The sequence below is a fragment of the Bos taurus genome, chromosome 4 (genome assembly GCF_002263795.3).
Source record: "Bos taurus isolate L1 Dominette 01449 registration number 42190680 breed Hereford chromosome 4, ARS-UCD2.0, whole genome shotgun sequence".
Lineage (NCBI taxonomy): Eukaryota > Metazoa > Chordata > Mammalia > Artiodactyla > Bovidae > Bos > Bos taurus.
This window is the reverse complement of record NC_037331.1, coordinates 95,474,198-95,482,787: the sequence shown is the minus strand read 5'-3', so window position 1 is coordinate 95,482,787 and position 8,590 is coordinate 95,474,198. Positions and strand designations below refer to the sequence as shown.

At 44.1% G+C, this 8,590-nt stretch overlaps 1 pseudogene; it reads left to right on the top strand.

The window, feature by feature from the left end:
• The first annotated feature begins 209 nt into the window (after positions 1-209).
• On the top strand, positions 210-1,517 carry LOC785077 (kidney mitochondrial carrier protein 1-like; annotated as a pseudogene).
• The last annotated feature ends 7,073 nt before the right edge of the window (positions 1,518-8,590 follow it).

The window sequence follows — 8,590 nt, the reverse complement described above, 5'->3', positions numbered from 1 at the left end:
ACAAGAAATTTCATAGCAGTTTTATTCCTAATAGTCAAAAATTTGAAAAACTCATATGTCCAGCAACAGGATAACAAGTCAGTTGTGCTTAATGCATGGGGAAAGCTCTCAGACACAAAGTCAGTGAAAAGAAGCGAGACTTCAAGGGACACATACTGACAGATAAGATTTGTATAAAGTTCAACAGGCAAAACTAACCTCTGGTGGTAAACTCAGAACAGAGGTTACTTCTGGTATGGATGGTGATGGCATGGACTAAGAAGGGGCGTGAGGGAAGAAGCTTCTGGGGTCAGGTCGTGCTCTGGGTCCTGCTCCTGGCGGTTGTTACAAAGGTGGAAACACGAAAAACTTCACTGAGCTGTCTACCTAAGGTGTGACACTTTCCTATGAATTGTTATAAGCTCCATGTGCTTCCCAGGTGCTTCAGCGGTAAAGAATTCACCTGCCAATGCAGGAAATGCAAGAAACGTGGGTTCAGCCTCTTTTTCAGCTCCCTCGAAGCTGCCGATTCCATCTGCTGCTGACCCAGAGCTAGAGAAGACACAGGGCCGCCACTGCCCCAGAAAACCCTGTTAGAGGCTATGCTTCTGTGAACAAAAAAAAGGGGCAGAGGTGAGCATGTCGGCCCTGAAGCCCTTGGTGTATGGAGGCCTGGCCTCCATCAAGGTGGAGCGCAGTACCTTTCCAATTGATTTAACCAAGACACGGCTTCAGATTCAAGGCCCGAAGAACGATGCAAACTTTAAAGAAATCAGGTATGGAGGAATGTTGCATGTATTAGTGAGGATAGGCAGAGAGGAAGGCCCGAAAGCACTATATTCGGGGATTGCCCCAGCGATGTTACACCAGGTTTCCTATGGCACCATCAAGATAGACACCTATCAGAGCTTGAAGTGGTTATTTGTCGAGCGTCCAGAAGATGAAACCCTTCTGATAAATGTGGTCTGTGGGATTCTCTGGAGTCATATCCTCAAGCATTGTTAATCCAACAGATGTTTTGAAGATATGAATGCAAGCTAAAGCAACACCCTGCAAGGAGGAATGATAGGCAACTTCATTAACATTTACCAGAAAGAGGGAAAGACAGGACTGTGGAAGGGCATATCCTTACCGCTCAGAGGGCTGCTACTATGGGCTTCGTGGAGCTGCCGGTCTACAGCCTCACCAAGAAGCATCTGATTCTCTCAGGCCTGATGGGAGACACTGTGTATACCCATTTCCTCTCAAGCTTCACCTGTGGGCTGGCAGGAGCCCTGGCCTCAAACCCTGTCAATATGTTGAGAACATGTACGATGAATCAGAGAGTCCTCTGCGATGACAAACGCCCTGGCTACAAAGATACCCTGGATTGCTTGTTACAGACATGGAAGAATGAAGGGTTTTTGCTCTATATAAAGGGTTTTGGCTAAATTGGTTGGGAGTTGGTCCTTGGAATCTTATTTTCTTAGTGACATATGAGCAGTTGAAGAAACTGGATTTGTGACAAGTCAAGACTGTATGAGACATCCACTGAAAAGGCTCACTTCTGAAATAGTGAAGCTTCCTGTCTTTCCCACTGCTTCTCACTGCTTGGCCCACCACAGATTGAGGTGTGAGCAACAGGTGAGGACAGGATTAGCTCAGATCCCTGTGTCCTGGCATCGGACGCTCTGCACCAAACGTTTAACTGTAACATCCAGACACTAGCCCTTACCATTCAAGTGCCCTTCGACATCAAAGATAACAGGAAATGCATGTTTCTTGCTAAAGAAAAATTGCATGATCAGGAACTGTGGACCATTTCCTTCAGGAGAAGAGTAACTCCTGGTGCATCTCAGTTCATAGCCAAGACTCCCAGACTGTTCTAAAGAAGCTCTTTGGAACCATGGGATAGAACCTCTGAGACGGTGTTACTGTTCCTGAGCTTTTGGGGGAGCTTTGGCTTCATGTCCGCTGAAGAAACTCACACATGGTGACCTGGTGTATCCCAAGTATAAACAGAGCAGGATAGAGATCCCTGGAACATTGCACTGCTTTGTAATTTCCTATTTTGGCAGGATTCTTCCACTTTATAATAAGTGACTTTTAAGCCTTTGACCACTCGACCTTTGTGAGGACTTGTTACAAAGTATTACCATCTAAACTCATGATGGTGTAAGAGGTTGGCTTGGAAGGTAGCAACATCTGTGTTGTGGGGGGGTGTGTTTAAGCAACTTGGGTTCTGTCCTAGGTAATGGTAGTACTGGGTTAGCCAAAGTTTGTTCAGGTTGTAAGAGCTTAGGAAAAATCTGAACAAACTCTTTGGCCAAGTCAATAATTTGCTCTGTGATGTTAACAAAGTTTCTATCTCCCAATCTGTAAAATGGGGATAATGACATCTATTGATACTGAGTGTCAGGTGAGGAAAACAGTAGCTCCTACTGCTAGACTTATAGGATAAGTATTTTTACATCATGGTGTCATACAGCCATAATTCCAGAATAAATAGATCCTGTGTATGAAGAGTCATTTTATCATGGACTTCTCCCAAACGAGGTTCTGTGATAAAACTCTTGTGAAAGAAAGAGGCTAACGTTCTATTATGTTTCCCTTCGTGAAACATGGCAAGTGAATCGAAGAGTTGATTTTTCCAGATTTCCTGGGTTTTACTTTAGTTCTGGTCATGTTTGTTAAAATATTTCCTGTCTTGGACTTCCTTATCAGTTTGGATGGAAAATACTTGCTTGAAATTTGAAAAGCAATATTTTTGTATACCTAGAGTCTGATAAGAGGTATAAAATAGCTTCTTTCTTTTCTTTCAAAGACAGGATATCATTCTTCTTTCTCATCTTCATCTTACTCTTGCAAAATAGAAAGTGACTCTGAGAGAGTCCCACCTCCTTTATATTTCTAGACGACATCCCTAGGAAAGGAAATATGTTTAACATTCACTTGGGTAACTTTGGTTCTACCCTTAGAGTGTGCTCACTCAGTTGTGTCCAACTCTTAGCCACCCCATGGACTGTAGCCCACCAGGCTCCTCTGTCCATGGGATTCTCCAGGCAAGAATACTGGAGTAGGTTGCCATTTCCTTCTCCAGGGGATCTCCCTGACCCAGGGATTGAACCCATGTCTCTTGTGTCTCCTGCATTGGCAGGCAGATTCTTGACCACTGAGCCACATGGGAAGCCCTATGAGAGTAACATTAAATACCTATTCATTGGGGCTCCAGGACAGTCACCTCTGCAGTATATGCATGCTCCCAGTCTGTCCAGCCCCTGGACTGCTTCCTCCTTTGAAGCAAAATAGAAGGCACACAGATTTTTCTTGGGGATTGGGCAATTTTCCTCCCGATCTCCCTCACCTTGCCTTCTTTATTAATGCTGACTTTGAAAATAAGATTTTGTGAAGCAGGATTTCCATTCCAAAAAGAAGAGCTAAGACAGGAACAGAGGAGGTCAGAGGTGTTAATTGCTTCAAGACTCAGATGGAAATCTAGTTCTCACTGACCAGTTCCAGATGTGACACTAGAGAGCCGAGCCCCTTCAGGCCTCGTCCCTCCTACTGAACCATATCTTTAGAGAGGAGACTTCTCTTCTTACCAGAACATTCCACTGATGTAAGGGCTTTCTACAGAAAGGCTTTCACTTTTGAGTTCCTTGAGTTTAAAGGATGACTTTTTATGAGCCACTCTTTGCTTTTTTTCCCTTAATATAGAAAACATTGTAAGTGTACATATAATTCCCAAAACAGTAGAAGCGAGTTCATTTTGAAGACCATGAAAAGATTGAATGTCATGCAATATTCATTATATAAGTTTTTTCAAATATGTACATGTTCACAGCAGGAAGAAAAGAAAACCAAACCTCCTTGTAAAAGGTTAGCATATTTTTAAGACAAAAATGTTTTTCTTCAGTGCAGACTTATTAAATACCTTATAGAACGAGTCTTAACCTGTTTTGATTTTTTTTTTTTTTTTTTCTGTTTCCTGAAAGAGTAATGCAGTTGTTGAAGCTTCTAACCAAGAAAGAATTTGAAGGACTGGGAGACTTGGTCCCTTTGTCTTCAGGGCTGTGATTATAAATTCTCTCCCCCCTTCCCCTTGGGTATTGTTAAATGTAGCAGAGGGATTTTTAGCTTTTATAACCCAAATGAAGAAAGTGGATTTTTTTGTTTGCTTGTGGATTTGTGTAATCATTGATGGCTAAGTGTTGGCTGATTGTGATATAAAGAATGGCTTCTGTTTTCTGTATTTATTCATGCACCAGAAATAGTGTATATGATTACATAAAGACTATAAAAGTTTTCATAAGCCTTTATATTTTGAGCTCTTTATTTAAACATTGCTGGAAAATGTGGCATAAACCTTGTTTCAGTATTTAATAAACTGTAGTGATATATAATAACCAAAAAAAAAGGAAATGCAAGCTTGATCCCTGGGTTGGGAAGATCCCCTGGAGGAGGGCATGGCAACCCACTCCAGTATTTATACCTGGGAAATCCCAGGGACAGAGGAGCCTGGTGAGCTATGTCCATGGGCCCACAAAGAGTCAAGGACGACAACAACCAACAAGCTCCATAAAAAATAAATGAATGCAAATTAAATACAATGAAAGCATTGGACTAGATGATAGTTAAGGTTTTCCCAACCTTGTAGGATCTCTTCACATCTTGTTCTCTTTGCATCTTTGCTTCACTTTCTCAAGCTCCCCTACTCTAAAAGCTGCAACTATCACTCCACCTGGGGAGTCCAAGCATTTGCAACTTTCCAGCAGAGCTCAGTCAAGTTCATTCCATCAGGATGTACATGTCCTGCATCTCACCCACAGCACAACTTATCCAAAACAAAACACAGCCTCATCCTCCCCCTCAGCACTCTCCAGAGCACACATCAAGCAGTGTGGCTCCCTGGCTCACACTGAAGAGGAAAATTTTAAATTTTACATAACCTCCTTCTCATTCTGCCTCTATAGCTCAGTTTGCCCCTTATAAAGTCTAGATCACATAGGTCACGTAGTCTCAGAAAAGTGGGGACTTGCAATACTAGGAGCTGGAGTTTGTCTCACTGACCCTTGTCCTGCTCTTTGCAATCGTCCAGCCCCTGCAAACCTGCTTAATCATGCCTGTCCAGGCCAGGCATCCCCCTCCCCATCTTGACTGCTATTCCCGTGCTCGAAAAACCCCTTAGTTTAAACCAGCCTATTAACAGCTAGTGTTGCCCACTACAGTCTGTCTATAAAAACTCTGTAATCCCTTTGTTCAGGGCTCAGAGCTTGGAGCGTTAACTCCTCTGGGCCCGCTGGTGTAATCAACCTGAGTTCTCCAACTCTCCAAGTGTGGTGCTTGCTTTCTCGAGTACTTGTTTCTGCAACAACACCATTTCCCCTTCTCTGGGAACACCCCTAATGCTCAGGACTGAGTCTCCAGAGAATAAGTCTGTAGCCATGAATCTAACCCATCCCACAGCTCCTGACACTCAGAGGAGGCACCTCTGCTAAGCTGGGCCAGATTCTCTCTCCTGTGAATTTAAAATTTGCACTGAGAGCCTAGGGGTTCCTAAGGCACTGAAGATAATGTCACAGAAGAAAGATCCACAAATCCTCTTCACTCAAGCATCAGAAACTTCCTTCAGTGGTCCCCTTGGGTATTCAGTTCTTCCTTTTGGTTAGAAGGATTCCTACTCTATATTCCTTTTTTAAGATTTTTTTTTTTTTTTTGGACTTGCACTGTTTTTAAAGTCTTTATTGAATTTGAATCAACCATGTTTTGGTATTTTGGCCTTGAGGCATGTGGGATCTTATATCCCTGACCAGGAATTGGATTCATATCCCCCCTGCATTGGGAGACAAAGTCTTAACTCCTGAACCACCAGGGAAGACCCCCTACTCTATATTCTTGCATTAAATGTCCTTTCATATTTTAACTCAGTTCAGTTCAGTCGCTTAGTCATGTGCGACTCTGCAACACCATGGACCTCAGCACGCCAGGCCTCCCTGTCCATCACCAACTCCTGGAGTTTACCCAAACACATGTCCATTGAGTCAGTGATGCCATCTAACCATCTCATCCTCTGTCGTTCCCTTCTCCTCCTGCCTTCAATCTTTCCCAGCATCAGGGTCTTTTCCAACGAGTCAGTTCTTCACATCAGGTAGCCAAAATATTGGAGTTTCAGCTTCAACATTAGTCCTTCCAATGAACACTCAGGACTGATCTCCTTTAGGATGGACTGGTTGGATCTCCTTGCAGTCCAAGGGGCTCTCAAGAGTCTTCTCCAACACCACAGTTCAAAAGCATCAATTCTTCGGCGCTCAGCTTTCTCTATGGTCCAACTCTCACATCCATACATGACCACTGGAAAAACCATAGCCTTGACTAGACGGTCCTTTGTTGGCAAAGTAATGTCTCTGCTTTTTAATATGCTGTCTAGGTTGTATTTCAACTAGCTAATGCCATTTCCTGTTGCTTGCAATCCAAAGAATTTAACTATATACCCTTCCCAAAGCCCACCCTGTCCTCTCTAGTGCTCTGTTCTCATAATTTATTCATGACTTTGTCCTCTTCTTGTTTACCTAGTCGTCAACTTGGTTTCCTCTCTGTTTCCACTGAATCTTGTCTGACCCATACCTGAAACTTTTCTCAGCTGGTTCTCTCCTTTCCAAGTCTTGAGACTGATGCCTACATCTGGGCCCCTGTTGTTGCTAATCTGAGCTAATCTGATGAAGGTTCCTCTCTGCTCCCCATCCCGTCCTTGACCTCTCCAATTCATCATTTACAGTTCTGTTAGACAGAGCTTCCTAAAGCCCAGCTCTGACCAAGCCATTTCCTGTTAATCAACCTTGCCAGCTCCCTATCATATTCTAGAACATGCACGTAGGCTCCGTAGTGTGCCACAAGGCCATTCTCAACAGCTTCAACTTGCCTTGCTAGTCTCAGCTCAGGCTCTGTTATTCCTCCCAAGTCATATGTGTTGCCTTCCAATTGAACATGACACTCACAGTCTCCCAACATGCAAATTCACCCCGCTGGGCCTTTGCTAACTCAGTTCTCTTTGTTTAAATGTCCTACCACAGCCTGCCTGTCCTCACATCTTCCATGATAGTTGAAACCTCACCTGGTCTTCAAAACCCAGATAAAAGGTAGCATGTATATGAAGCTTGCCCTTCCTGGAGGTCATCATCCAAAGTGCTTTATTCATTCTTCTGTTGTGAGTGTGTAATTCCTGACCCGGAGGGACAGCTATTTGCATCTGTGTATGTCTGTCTCTTCCAGTAGACTTGCTCCTTGTGAGCAGAGACCAGACCTGTTTCCTACTGTAAATTCCTGCCTACCACAGTCCCTGGCATGGAATCAGTGCTCAGTAAACGGGTGTGGAATTGAATTTTCTAGACCTGCGGTGAAAAACAAATGAAAATGGGAGAGGAGCGGTGTAAGCAGAGGCTCTAGGGGGACACAGCAACCTGAGAGAATGAAAGAACAGGCGCAGAGGGAGAAAATCCTTTGGAAATGTATCTCTCCTCCAGGACAATTTTATGATCAAAGGGGACAAATGCTGCCCAACTAATCCGGCTCCACCCTGGCACGAGAACTAATGGGCGATGAGACGAGGTACAGATGCCAAAGCTGACAACAAAAGCACAGGAGAGAGGCCAGGGATTCCTGTTTCCCTAAGCCTGGCTCTGAAACACCTGGGCCCTGAGGCTAGATGCATCACTTCAGCCCCCACCTGTCCTGACGGGCGGGTTTGCTCTCCTACGCCCAGTGGCATACCAACCAGCTGTTTTAAAAATCAGCAAAATAAAGCAGAAAAGACAAATCCTTCATGGTGTTGCCACTACCCCTGGCAGAGAAATGATGAAGATAAAAGAAAGAATGGGTTGGTTAAGCCAATCTGAATCTCGATAACATGCCCATGAGGCCTAAGACTTCCAGGTGATGGAGAGTCAGCAAGCACAATACCAGTCTACCTGGGAAAGGGGTTACAAAGGGGAAATAAGGAGGGGAGGAGATCGAATGGCTTTTTATAGCCCCTAATATCTCTTCTGACAGCAGCCCTCATGGCCTCCGTGTGCCAGGATGCTGGCAAGATGAATGGATTTTCTTCCTGTTAAATACCAATACCTGGAGCACTGGGAAAAATGAAGAATGGGTTGCAGTCTCACATCCAAGCATCTATCTCTCTTCTAATGAAGGGAAAAAAACTACCAAAACAAAACAAATCCCGCATGTCCTCCCCAATCTATCCCCACTTCCTACAACATATATAAATAACTTCAGGGAAAACATGTAGCCCACAGAGCTGCAAAGTTCACTTCCCAACACTCATGCCCAGCACATATAGACGGTGCTGAGGTGGTGAAGTTCAAATCTAGCCCATCAGCATAGTCAGGTCCACACTAGGTCAATAACATACTTGGAGATCCATTAAGTCCCTTTTAAGAGCCTGTTATCTTTAGAGCCCAATAGCGCTTTCCATTAAGAGGCATCACATGGATGCCACTCTGCCACAGGTGCAAATGATTCTGCTTGTTGAAGGGACTCTCAGTTACTTAAGTGATCTGAGGCATCCATGTGCATCACAACAAAGGAAGGAAGCCAAATATCATTTGTGGTCCCACCTCCAGCAGGGATCATG